Consider the following 12,334-nt stretch of genomic DNA (forward strand, 5'->3'; position numbering starts at 1 on the left):
CCCATGAACAGGCTTTCTCTGTAGGAGTGGTCATATTAAAATTGAAGCAATTCTCTATCTCAGTAAGTTTTTAAAACATGTTTTTCCTCCAAAAGGGAAAAGGGAAGGATGGTAATGAATAATGGAACTTTCTTTTTCAGAGATTCAATTCAAATAATTACTTATCTCATTTTGTTTTTTATATAGTGATAAAAGATCCAGGTAGCAATATAGCAACATTCTGAGTGAGTTACAGACATTTAAGAAAGAAAATACCACATGTACTATTTTATTAAAATGATATATGTAGGGGAAAGGACCTCTCTGAGATAATGTAACAACTAGAGGCAGATCCAGTAGTCAAGCAATGCAATGAACACATTTAGTAAACACTACTGTGGACATGGCATTCACTGGAGATAAGAAACGCATCTTACTCAATTTTTCAGTAGTTTATATGCTTATCAAGGAATACAAGATATAGCACATGAAAATAAAATGCTCTGTGTTGCCCAATGCAGTAGTCACTAGCCACATATGTCTATTTAGTTTTAAATTTAAAGAGATTACAATAAATTTAGTACTTCACTTGCACTAGCTGCATTTCAAGTGCTCAGTTGTCACATGTGGCTGGTGGTTGTCATATTGGCCAGCTCAGATACAGCACATTTCCATCATTGCCGGAAGTTCTAGTAGACAGCTTAGACTTCTTCAGTACACTGTACAGGCAACGTGTAAATGACATTTACAGGAACTGTTTGTCAGTTGAGAATAAAGAAGGATAAATGCAGTTGCAATATTAAGGATGATTTTACTAGGGCCTTGAATTTGTGTTTATTTTGACAAGTGTAATGGACAACGAGGGACATTCAGTAGAGAAAAGAAAAAAGAATGTTTTGGGGACTAACGGCCCATCAGGCTTAGATCAAATTACTGTTGTAGACTGCAGAGGTATGAAGATGGGAAAGTGAATTCAGGTGAGAGATTTTGGGGGATTTGTCTGGTAAGCTGAAGTGTTTGTTGTGTCTCACAATGCCACTGAATATTTTTGAGCAGAGTACTGACAGTTCTGGGACAGTGGCACCCTCAGCCAGAAAATAATCCTTCCTTATGTAATTTAGTATACAGAAGGCCAACATTTAGTATTAGCATACCAATGGGAGGTCACTTTCTCTGTGCCCCACAGTTAGCTCCAGGGTTGAGCCCAGTAATACTGCTTGTATCCAGTACCCACACACAGACTCAGGTAATACTGTGTCTTCCTGGAACTGTCCATGCAGATAGAGAAAAGCATACTTAGAGGCTTCTCATTCACCACCACTGCATTTTATTCCCTCATCCCTTTCTTTTTCTTGCCTCATTTTCATATTTATTAGGCTCCTATTAATGTGCTATGTATTGAGGATGCAGAGATAAATAAGACATGAAATCTTCTGCAAGGTGTTCACAGTCTTGTACACAAAATGGGCCAATGCCATTACAGAGAGGACATGGCCATGACAGGCCAGGTACCCAGAGTACTAGGGAGCGGCTGTGCAATGCATTCTGGCTCAGGCTGGCTGTAGGCTTGTCTTCTCAGAGCAGGGGATGCTAATCTGAGTCTTGGAGGCGTACAAATTAATTCAGAAGATTAACTGGGAAATACTAAATACAGAGAGGGAAGATCAAGTACAAAAAAATGTATAGCAGAATCTGACCATATGGAAAAAACTAGACCTTGTTTCCTCTTTTGTCTTTGGTATAGCACAAAAGAAGGGCTCGAGGTTCTATATAACCTCAATGCAGGTTAAGCAGGAGGAGTAGACAACATAGACTTTTTTCTAGGTGGCTCACACGGGTTGGGGAAATGACTTAAGTTGTCTTGACTCTCATCATCTGGTTGTGGATTATAGTAAAAGTAACACCAAAGAGAATGATCCAACAAATCAGGTTCAAGTTTGTTTAATATGCTGTGCTGCCTTTCTTTTGTCTGTTTCTCATATAATCATGGGAATTTCTACTGCCTTTGGAATGCCATGCTAGGTTGTCATGCTCTTTCCCAGACTGATGCCAAGCAACTTGGGATTACTTGGGGAGAATTTATGATGAAAATTTAGCCCTTACAAATTACCCAAGGGAGAAATGATAGCTTTTTTTCCCCCTAGTTACATAGCCCTTACTTTTTTGGCTCTGAAATGACAGCATGCTTTTAGGAAAAAATACAAAAAAGAAAAAGAAATTAAAATCACAGTATTAAACAAGAAACAGAACCAGTCAGCAGTGTCTAGGAACAGAGCCACTGGAATTCTTTCACTTTTTCTATGAGTCAGAGGCATTGTCATAGAGAATTGATGTTTTTTTCTACCTTTTACGACATGGCAAGGCATCATGAAAGGCAGCATGGAGGAGAAGGAAGACTATGGGCTTCAGAGCGTGACCTCAGTGGGCATAATGGTTTTGCCATTCGCTGGCTGTGTGACTTGGGCAAGTTGCTTGACTCAAGCAGAGGCTCCATTTTTCTCATCTTTAAATTGAAATGATAATACCACCCTTGTAGGACTGATAAAAGGAATAGAGATAATGAGACCAGCACAATGTCTGGTCCTATCAGACACTTAATAGATATATCTATTATTATAACTACTAATAGTTTGAATTTCTCCCTTGGATGACTAAGAGCCACTTACTTTCTTAAGGAGAGGGCATTTTCTTAAAGGAGAGTCGTGCCGCCTTTGGAATACTAGCCTACAGGTGACAGGGAAAGAGAATCCTCAGTGCAGGGGTCTAAGAGGAAATAGGGAATTTGATGGGAGTGGAAGGTCTGTGTGTCATAGATAAACCAAGTAATCCCTGATGTAGCAAGATATAATAGCATATCAGTGTGTTCCTATTGTAGGAATTAGTTCCCTATTGATGGTGAGAAAGTAAATAGTCAAGGAAAATGTTTGGTTAATGATCTTGGTTATTAATGGTTAAGGGTGAAACAATTACCAGCTCAGAGATTGTTGAACTAATTCACAGAATTATATGGCCTCCTTGTTTACTGAACTTACTGCTTATTGAAGGCTGTTTCTGTATTTATAGTACAATATCCAGACAGTGGGAAAGAAGAGGGAAGGAAGAGATCATTTCAATCTGTCCAGTCTTCCTGTCTATCTACCTGTCATCTGTCTATGAGCCATATAACCAAGACATGTTCATCTGCTTCTTTTATTCTTTTTTTCATCTGGATTTGGAAATCACACTGGGATTGTTTCTTATTTTGTGGTTTTACATAGTACAAATTCTATACTGACATGCTAAGTGTATTGTATAACCAGCAACACTGAAAGTACCATGTCCCAGTAGATCTTAAAATAATGAAGTAGGACATTGATTTCTAAACTCTTCCTAAGCTGTTCCATAAAATACCAGTCTCAAGAGAGGCTCTCAAGTTAGGAAATTTGTCATTAGGTATGTTTAGGGCACACTATTTACTGTAACTTTTTTGAAGAATGGAAATATACATAGCATATTAAGGTCTTTGTGAAGTCTTGCAGTGGAATCGATCTTACTGTTTCACTGAGTGTTTCTAAAATTTATTTGACCACAGAACCTTTTCCTGTATAAACACATATTAATATTCCAGTTACTACTGTTTTTGAAACATATTTTGGAAAATGTTGAAGAAGTGGCATTCAGAGATTTTACTCAATCTAACAGTCATTATTAAAAATACCTTTCTCCAGTTAACATAGAACTTTAGAATCACAAAACCATTTTTTTTGGTCTGTGTGGAATTATCTTTTGACCAGTGTCAAATATGGACAGTTGAACATACAGACCTTGTGAGGCTCAAGCCATAATTTACTTACTGTTTACCAGTGACCTTGTTGGGCCCTTTGAGACATATGGAATTGTCCTCTGTATTCTAATGAAAAAAATTTTGCTACATCTTGGAAGGTTATGTGCTTATTTAGAATTTCATTCAATTTTGATTTGGTTCTACATACATGACAGGAGCCATTCCCAGGTGTGGTTAGTATAATCCATTCACCATACTGAGTAACAATAACAAAGCATGTTTAAGTAGCATCATTCTGTCAAATACTTGGCAAGAGCTTACGTGTCTCTAAATGGTAAAGAAAGTGGCTATTTGAGAACTGTTCTCTATTTAAGATAAATAAGGCATAGAGATGATCAATGACTTGCAAAAGCTCCAGAAAGAGTCAACGTATCTTTTAGATTAAAACACTAAAGATTTTATGGAATGGGGGGATCTCAGGCCACATGCAAACCAGCTCCATAGCTTCATCTCTGTTGCCATCAGAAAAACCGTACAGAAAGGACTGCTCTATTTTCCTGTGAATGTCATAGTTTTTACAAAGCAAGCAACCCTTCTCTGGTGTGCCAGGGATTTTTTTTTATGATTCTAATTGATCTCTGTCCCCCAAAGGGTTCTGAATTATGCAAGTATCTCAAGTTTTAACAAGCCATCTATACACAGCTGTGCAATGGAAATGTTCAACGGAAAGGTATTCGCTTTGGTCTAGGCAAGGCCCTGGCTGCTTTCTGGACAGACCAGACCCAGGAGTACAGGTCTGAGCTTTCTTGATTGGTGAAGCCTGTTTGGCCCATTTCTGTGTTTTTCTGTCTCTTGCAGTTTCTTCCCTCTTCTCCTGTTGACAAGAGGGAATCATGGCAGGGCACCAGGAATTCCCTTTAAAACTCATGAGATCCCAGTGCCTGCCCCTCTCTGTGCTTGTCTCTTACTGACCCCCAGATACTAGGGTTTGTTTATTACTGAATTGAGAATTTAGTTTTGGGTACTAGGCTCAAGTGTTGGCTGCTGGTGACCTTGGAAAGAACATTTTCTAAGATAGCTTTGGTTTTCTTTCAAATAAACTTCTACAAGCCTAGACATTTCTGACATGGCTGAAATGTAGGTGATCTATTCCTAGAGGCTTAAACTGGGATTTCTTAAAAAAAGAGAACAAACAATGTGATAAACTCTTGTGCTGCACTTCAGCCTCTGGTTGCAAAGGACACGTTGCTCTGTAATTTATGAGAAAAACTTCAATCGAAAGGCCCCTCTGGGATCAAATGAGCTTCTATTTTGAGACACCCTGGCTCCCTCTACTGGTCAACGACCTCCTTCCCACTCATTTGAACAGAAGGTGATGGGAAAAAACTGGGAGCTACAAGGGGAGACACAGTGTTGTTAAACTATGAATGGTGGATCCAAAGCATGTTTTTCTTCCCTTATTCTTCCAATCTCAACAATCTTGGTCACTTAAGCCACAAATTCTTAGCTCCACCTAGTGTCTCCTTCATGTACTTCTGGGCCTTACCTTGTGTCTGCCTTTTAACCGGAGGCCACTTGTTTAGATTTATAGCACTGATGAATACCATGACCCCTGGACTTTAAGACCAGACAATCACTAAGTAGAGATCTTTAAGGAGATACAGTAATGTACAGTTATCACTCTGAACTTATGAACCACGTTTAGGCTTATCTTTATAGTGCATATGGCATGATAGTTGGAGGAACATACTAAATGGGATGGTAGCTGCCAGAATGTCTCCTAGCTGCTGTCCCAGGAAAATGCTCTTCAGCTGGCTCTGAAGATTTGCTATCTCCCTATTGAAGGTAGCTATGGCTTACCTACTGTGCTGCTGGATAGAGGAATTTCTTGATAAACCAGTCATAGTTGCCCTAATACATGAAGCCTTAACTATGGAGGCCATTGGCCCAGACTTTCAGAAAAACAGCTGTTTTATCTAGCTAACAGAGGGGACTTGAGAAGCTCCCCAACAGACTGGACACATTGTATTTCCTAGAGAAGCCAACAGCTGACACCCACACCCAGGCCTATTCAGTTAGAGTTGGAAAAGTAGCACATGAAGTGATTGTCTTTAATCTCAGCATATCAAATGATGCCAGTGCTTAAATATCCTGTGATGTAAACACATCAATAGAAAGCTTAAGAGAGGCAGTCTTCAAGAAATACTTAAAAGAATGTTTTCACAGTGATGCTTAGTCATAGGCTATGTAAATTTTAACATACAATAAATCAATTTCAGAAACACAAGTACTGTTTCAAAGATATGCAAACAATTGTTAGGCATGCTTTGGAGGAAAGTGAAGCATCTGGGGTAACATCTGTCCACTTATTCAGGGTAAATTGTTTCCAGAAATGATACAAAAATACTCTTTTCTACCTTCATAATTTTCTATATTGGAGTAACTTAATGTGTTACCAGAACTGTTATCTTAGCAGATAATATTTTGATGACTTGACATCCATGCAGTTAGTATGCTGGGCCAGACTCAAGTCTAAAATGAGGTCACATGAGGCTGTCTTCCCGGTTGAAGTTCAGTCAGGGGTTAAGAAAAATTTTAATAGCTGTAGTCCTTATAAAACTTTTCCCATATGAAACAGTCCTCAAATAGCATACCAAAAGAAGCCTGATCCAAATAGGATTTCATCTCCCAAACATTTGAGAGGGTCTTTGTTCAGATAATCATATTAAAAATATCTTCTGCAGGACCTCACAACTCTCTGTGTTAGAGGAATAATCTGTCTTAGCTGTACCATCCTGTTACACTCTTGTCCCCTTGATGACCTCTTCCTTTTGTCACAACACATCTCATGCTTACAACCCTCAACATGATGTCCCCTAAGCTTTCCTCTGTCTGTTGGGCATATTTTGCCCCCTTTCTCACTAAAGACCTGAAAGTGGAAGGGGCTAATGAAAGGACGGCAGGCAGGGAAATGGCTTAGCTGTTTGTAAGGCTAAATGAGCTCTCCATTTCCTAAAGCAAGGAGAAAACTTAAATTTGATTTATTTGAGAATTGAGTTCCTGTGAGTCCCTATAGACTCCTTATAAGAAGACAAAAAAATGGATATTTTATACCTAGCTTTTTTTTTTCATTCACTCACCCACTCAACACAGATTAATCAAGCAGCTACTACATACCAGATCCTGGAATGGAGAAAACATACAAGGGCCCTGTGATTGTGACAATTAGTGATTTCACTCTTCACAAGGGTTTATATGTGTTTCTATACATTCTGTAGTAGAGGTACAGCTGCAGCCCAAAACATCTACCAGGCTATGATTTCTGTGAACCCTATATGTTAAATTCAAACAAAATTCTTAGTATAGTCAGGGACATCTTAGATATATACTGTATGGGGAAGACACATTATAGTTATTCAAAAAAGAGTGTTGACTGGAGAGTTTGGTCCATGAACTCTAGCCCTAGTTCTGCTACACATATCTGGGTGACCCTGAGCAAGACATCAGTCTCTGAACGTTTCTTTCTCATCTGTAAAACGGACTTAAGATAAGCTCTAAAGATTCTTCCATCATTTATATTCTGTGGTTCTCTAAATAAGTTTTTTAATCCCTAAAAAATTAGAATAGGGACTAGATAAATAGGAGTGCTTAGAAACTTCATTTCAGAGTATCTGTTGGAGGCAAGTAGCAATTTTAAATTCCTTTTCTTCTAGGTGTATGAATTACAGCTTAGAAAAATAGAAAAACTTTTTATTTGTTGAAGTGAAAATTTACATCCTGTTTAAGAGAAGTATGAGACTTTGGTAGTGAGAAAAGCCACAAGTATGAGTGGTACTCCCAAAACTTGATCTATATAATTGAAAGATTTCTTTTGCTGAAAGAAAAAAAGGGGGTGGCATGGAGGGACTGTGAGTGCATTTACAAATCCCACGCTGAGGGAGAGAAGGCAGCTTTTGCTTCCCAGCAAGAAAAATGGAAGTGAGTCCCAAATAGAGGAGACTGAAAGTGAACCATCAGGTGTATTTTAATATTTCATATGATCAGCTACAGGTGTTGTGAGTTGCCTTCACTATTATGCAACATTGAGAAGTCAGAATTCATTATTATTTTAGCTGATTACTCTAATCAGTTTGGGGGAACATTTTCGCTTTAGTTACTTCACTTTGATTCCATGAGTTTTGATGGTTTTGTGGATTTGCATACCAAGGGCTCTCAGCTTATAGGTATTATGACCCTATGTGACTTCTTTTAATCACGTTCCTGCAAATCTATTTGCTTGTAAAGATCCTCCTTCCTCAAACAGTAAACCTAGTTACCAAAGCTATAGTGGAATGTTTGATTAGTGGCTTCTCTGTTGTTGTTGAAATGTTGGTGCTAATTTTGTTTCCCACTCTTCATTCCTTTTCTCTCTGGAAAGGGGAAGTTTAGTAGAGCTCTAATTTAATACTGAGGTGTGTAAACTGTTGTTAATGAATGCCAGGTCATGGGGAAGATGTTTTTCATTATATCATCAGGATTTTGTAATAGCTTGAGAATCGATCCTTTTTTTTATTTCTCAATTTCTATTGGGTAGTAAAGTGTCCTTTTCACACAATGCTAAAGTGAAAGATTCTCTAAATTCCAAAGGGTATTCATTCTGCCCTTAACCTCCTTCTCTTCTCTCCTTTTGTTTTTCTTTTTACTCAATAGTTAGAACAATGCACCTCTCAGAAGCCTGCTCTCTAGACTCAAGGTCTGTATCTTCTTTAAATTATGCATATGGATGTTTATGGGGACCTGGTGGATGAGAAGGAAACCAATGCATGAAGAAAGCCCTAGTTTTCAGAGGGTTGCTTGGAGGACCAGAGATTAGCAAGTATGGCTGGGTCTCAGTCACTCTGCAAGATGCCTTACCAAAGTGGACGACAATGAGTCAGAAGGAGTAAATTGTTGCTTCTAACTTCCAACTTGCAAATATTACACTACATTGGGTCCTTTGGGAGAGTTAGGGGTGGATTTGTTGATGTGAACCACCATTAGTTAAAAATATGTTCTGAGGGATTTTATACTCATAATAAAGCTTTTAAAATTGTAACTGGCAAAGTCCTCTGGGGACGACTTGACATTCTGTTGGTCTTTAGAACTGAGCTGTTCTCTTCTGTTAGAGAAGGGAATAGTAGAGATGGATCTTAACTTATTAGTGGAAGTATTTTCACTGATATAAGAAAAAAAAAAGAGCAGATATGTATTTTTGCCCTTCTGCCTTTCCTCATGTTCCACTTAAATAAGGGCAAAAAGAAGCTGCATTTATAACAGAGACTCTAATCTTTCTCTTCTAGGATACTTCTTAGAGGCACTTCCTCCCAGTTTTCCTCTCAGTTGTCCACTCATTCCCATTCTTCTCTCCTTGATTTTTTTGTTCACAAGTGACAGTAAAGTGGAATATACTTTCTGATCATGGAAAGAATATTGTTTCATAATTTTGAGAGAGTAGAAAATCTAAAATGTGTTTCCCTAGGTGTAGAGGTCCTCAAAATCAGCATAGCACTCCCACCCCATGTCTCTTGTAAGATGTTTAGCTGCTCATGTTTTCTTTTTTGAGAAACATTAAAAGACTCATTCAAAGCCTGCTGGAATAGTGTAGGATAGGCATGGCCCTGATCCAATCCAGGGGCAGCTGTATAATAATAGCACAGAGGAGACTCATGCTGTGTCTCTACATCTTGTGCAAGGGGGAAATATTGGGGTAACTACATGTAACCCCACTGCTGATTTTTCTAAAAACTTAAGAAGGGAAGTGTCTTCTTGCCTTACCACCATGTTCCCTATGGAGAAAGAAACACTCTAAGTGTCTGGTAAAGGCCCATGGGAAAGTTAGAGCATGAGCAATTTACGTCACCTCACCCAGTTATTTAGGGTATTGAACTTGCTGGCGGCATGGTGTGGGGGGGCCGGGAGGCAGTTACTCTGAAATGGTCCATAGCTGGCAGAGTGGATGGACTGCCAGGAAAAGCAGAAGCAAGTCCTGGGAGAACACTTTTCATCCCTAGATTTAGGAATAACAGGGAGCTGTTTTACACTGGGGGCCTTTTTTTTTCCTCCCAGAAAAGATAACTTCCCTCAAGGGGATCTGGTGAATGAACCAGTGTATTTTGCCCCTTCTGATGATAGGTCGGAGTCCCGGCACACCTACAAAAGAGGAATTAGCTTGGACGCCCCACACACTGAGTTTGGCCTTGTCCCATACCTGTGCTCTTGTCGTTGTCGATTGCCCGCTTACATCAGTCAGTAAGCAAGCAGTCTGCACTGTGGTTTGAGATGAAAGGTATTTTAATATGCTCAGGTCACATATTATCTTTGCCAATAGTAATTTTATATCATTTTCTTAAAAGAAACCACACTCCCTGCAATAATTCTTTCCAATGAAGCAAAATTTCACAAAACAGAAAGCTTTACTTATAATTCTTTCATTTGAATAATTGTATTGAATTCCCTCCTTGCCAAAAAGAATGTTAAAATATCTTTTATTATTTCTTTTGATATGCAAATAATGCGGAGAAAAAGTTTGGAAGACCCTCAGTTAAACTTCGAAAGATTTTTCCTTTCTTTAATAGTGGAGAATTTTCAGTAGCTTTGGTAAGTTTCTCCTTTCAAATGAAACAATATAAACAAACCAAAAAAAAAAAAGTACTTTAAGAACTTTAAGGACTGAAATAGTGCTTTGGTTTCCTGACTGCCAGCTTCAGTTAGCCATCTCTAAGCGGTCCTGTGCAATTCCCCAGAGGAAACGTTTGAAGAAGGTTTTTCGGCCACATGAGAGAATTTCATCCCATACAGCCCACAGATTTTGATGGCAAACTAATGGACCAAGTGTCTGGTTTTACAGAAGTAGCTGTAGAATATGTTTTTCCTTTCACAGGTGCACACCACTCATTCTCAGACTTCAGAAATAAGAATTTACCAGCTTTTAAAAAGGGGATAACTTAAACACTGGATATTTCTGTGAGAATTGGGTGTCAAATCAGGTCGCTTTTAATTTACTAAATGAAGGAAAAAAGTGTCAAGCACGGTTCAAACTTCCAAAGCAAAGGATCTTTCTTTACAACTGTCTGGTGTACACAGAAGTATTTTATAATCTGGCCTGTATTTTTTTCTTTCTGTGAAACATTGAACCACTTTTATGTTTAGGTGTGTGTATAGAAATTCATGAAGTTCTTTTATACCCTTACTTAGTTCCTTCCAACACAATTCTCATTTTAAGACGTCTTGAAAAGATAGTTTTTTGAAAGCACATTTTGCCCCAGCTTGCTAATTTGGGTTTGTTCTTTCATATCTACCAGCCACCTGATTACTGTCCCTGTGCAAAGGGCACTCATTCACATCATTTTTTCCAAGCACTTAAACCTGGAAAGATATTTTTTAAAGGACTCACAGAAGCTGTCTTGGGGGTTTGGAAAACATGGCAAAATTGTTAGCAGACCTTTTGACTGTGCTATATTTAGTAAACTAATTATGTTCTTTTAAAGTGCATTTTTGACAATGGGACAAAGTTTTCTTGCTCCCACTAATATGTGAAATATTCACAATGAAAAACGTTAGTAAAACACCCCAGATACATTTTAACCACAGCAACAGTAAAGTGATTTAAAAGGAGAAAGGGTTTTTGTAATATTTATGCTGCCCTTTCTGCCCAAAATGAACTTTTATTTTACCGTTCTAACAGAAGTTTGTTTTCAAACCAGTTGCTAGTTAAAGGAGCAGCTGATCTTGGCACCCATAAGAATAAACTCTAACCACACAGTAAGCCTGTGGACCAGAGGATTGTGTATTCCCCTCCACAACAACCCATAGTAGGTGCGATGCCTGCAGAAGTGTTATCTTACCTTGAGCACGTAAGGTCCAGGAGAGGCTCGGGGCTCCCGCAGGAGAGGGCCGGGGAAGTGCTCGGCTCCCGCTGCCGGTAACATGCACTTGGCTTTTATGGGCAGGTGGGAGGAGCTGCCTCTCACAGTAGGTGGGCAGGGAAGGAGCGGGGGCCGGGAGCCCCGCGAGGAGCGAGACACTCTTCTCTGGGGAGGGACAGAGGGCAGCACAGGAGCCCCAGAGAGGGAGGAGAGACGGCGGGGGGTGGGGGTGGGGTAGGAGCGGAGGAAGGAGTGAGAACGCGAGAGGGAGGAAGAGAAAGGAAAGGAGAGCGAAGAGGAGTAGAGAAAGAGAAAGGGGCGCAGACCACAGATGGGGAAATGGTCGGGGGGAAAATGAACTGGAGACCGGGAGAGACGCCGAAACACGGCGAGATCTGAAAGGAAAGAGGAATTGGATTATTTTCCGTTTCTGTATAACTTTTTTTCTGAGACGGGGAGTTGTGGGTGAATGTTACACTAAAGGTGTTTTCTGTGAATTTGAAAACCTGAGGGATTCGTAAGTGAGGCGCAGGAGGGGAAGCTGGCGCCCGAGCAGCAAAGCCCCGGCGCTGGGTGCACGTGGCCGGGCAGCGCGCAGAGCGGACCCCGCCCGCCGCCCGCGCGCCTGCCCCCGGCCTCCCGTGCCCGCGGGGAAAGCGGCCCCTTCGCCCCTCACTCCCGGCGCTGCCTCGGGGGCGGGAAGTTCTCG

General features: G+C 40.0%; 1 protein-coding gene across 2 annotated transcripts in view; it reads right to left on the bottom strand.

Annotated features, from left to right (window-relative positions):
• The window catches only part of COL8A1 (collagen type VIII alpha 1 chain), a 133,469-nt gene extending 121,641 nt beyond the window's left edge, over positions 1-11,828 (bottom strand). Inside the window, exon 1 of one of the 2 annotated variants that reach the window (XM_017657509.3) lies at positions 11,605-11,828. The gene's annotated coding sequence lies outside the window, so the exon portion shown is untranslated. The remainder of the gene's footprint in view (positions 1-11,604) is intronic. The other variant, XM_017657510.3, reaches the window with a different exon arrangement.
• Between the last annotated feature and the right edge of the window lie 506 nt (positions 11,829-12,334).

This window comes from Manis javanica, chromosome 3 (genome assembly GCF_040802235.1).
Source record: "Manis javanica isolate MJ-LG chromosome 3, MJ_LKY, whole genome shotgun sequence".
Classification (NCBI taxonomy): Eukaryota; Metazoa; Chordata; class Mammalia; order Pholidota; family Manidae; genus Manis; species Manis javanica.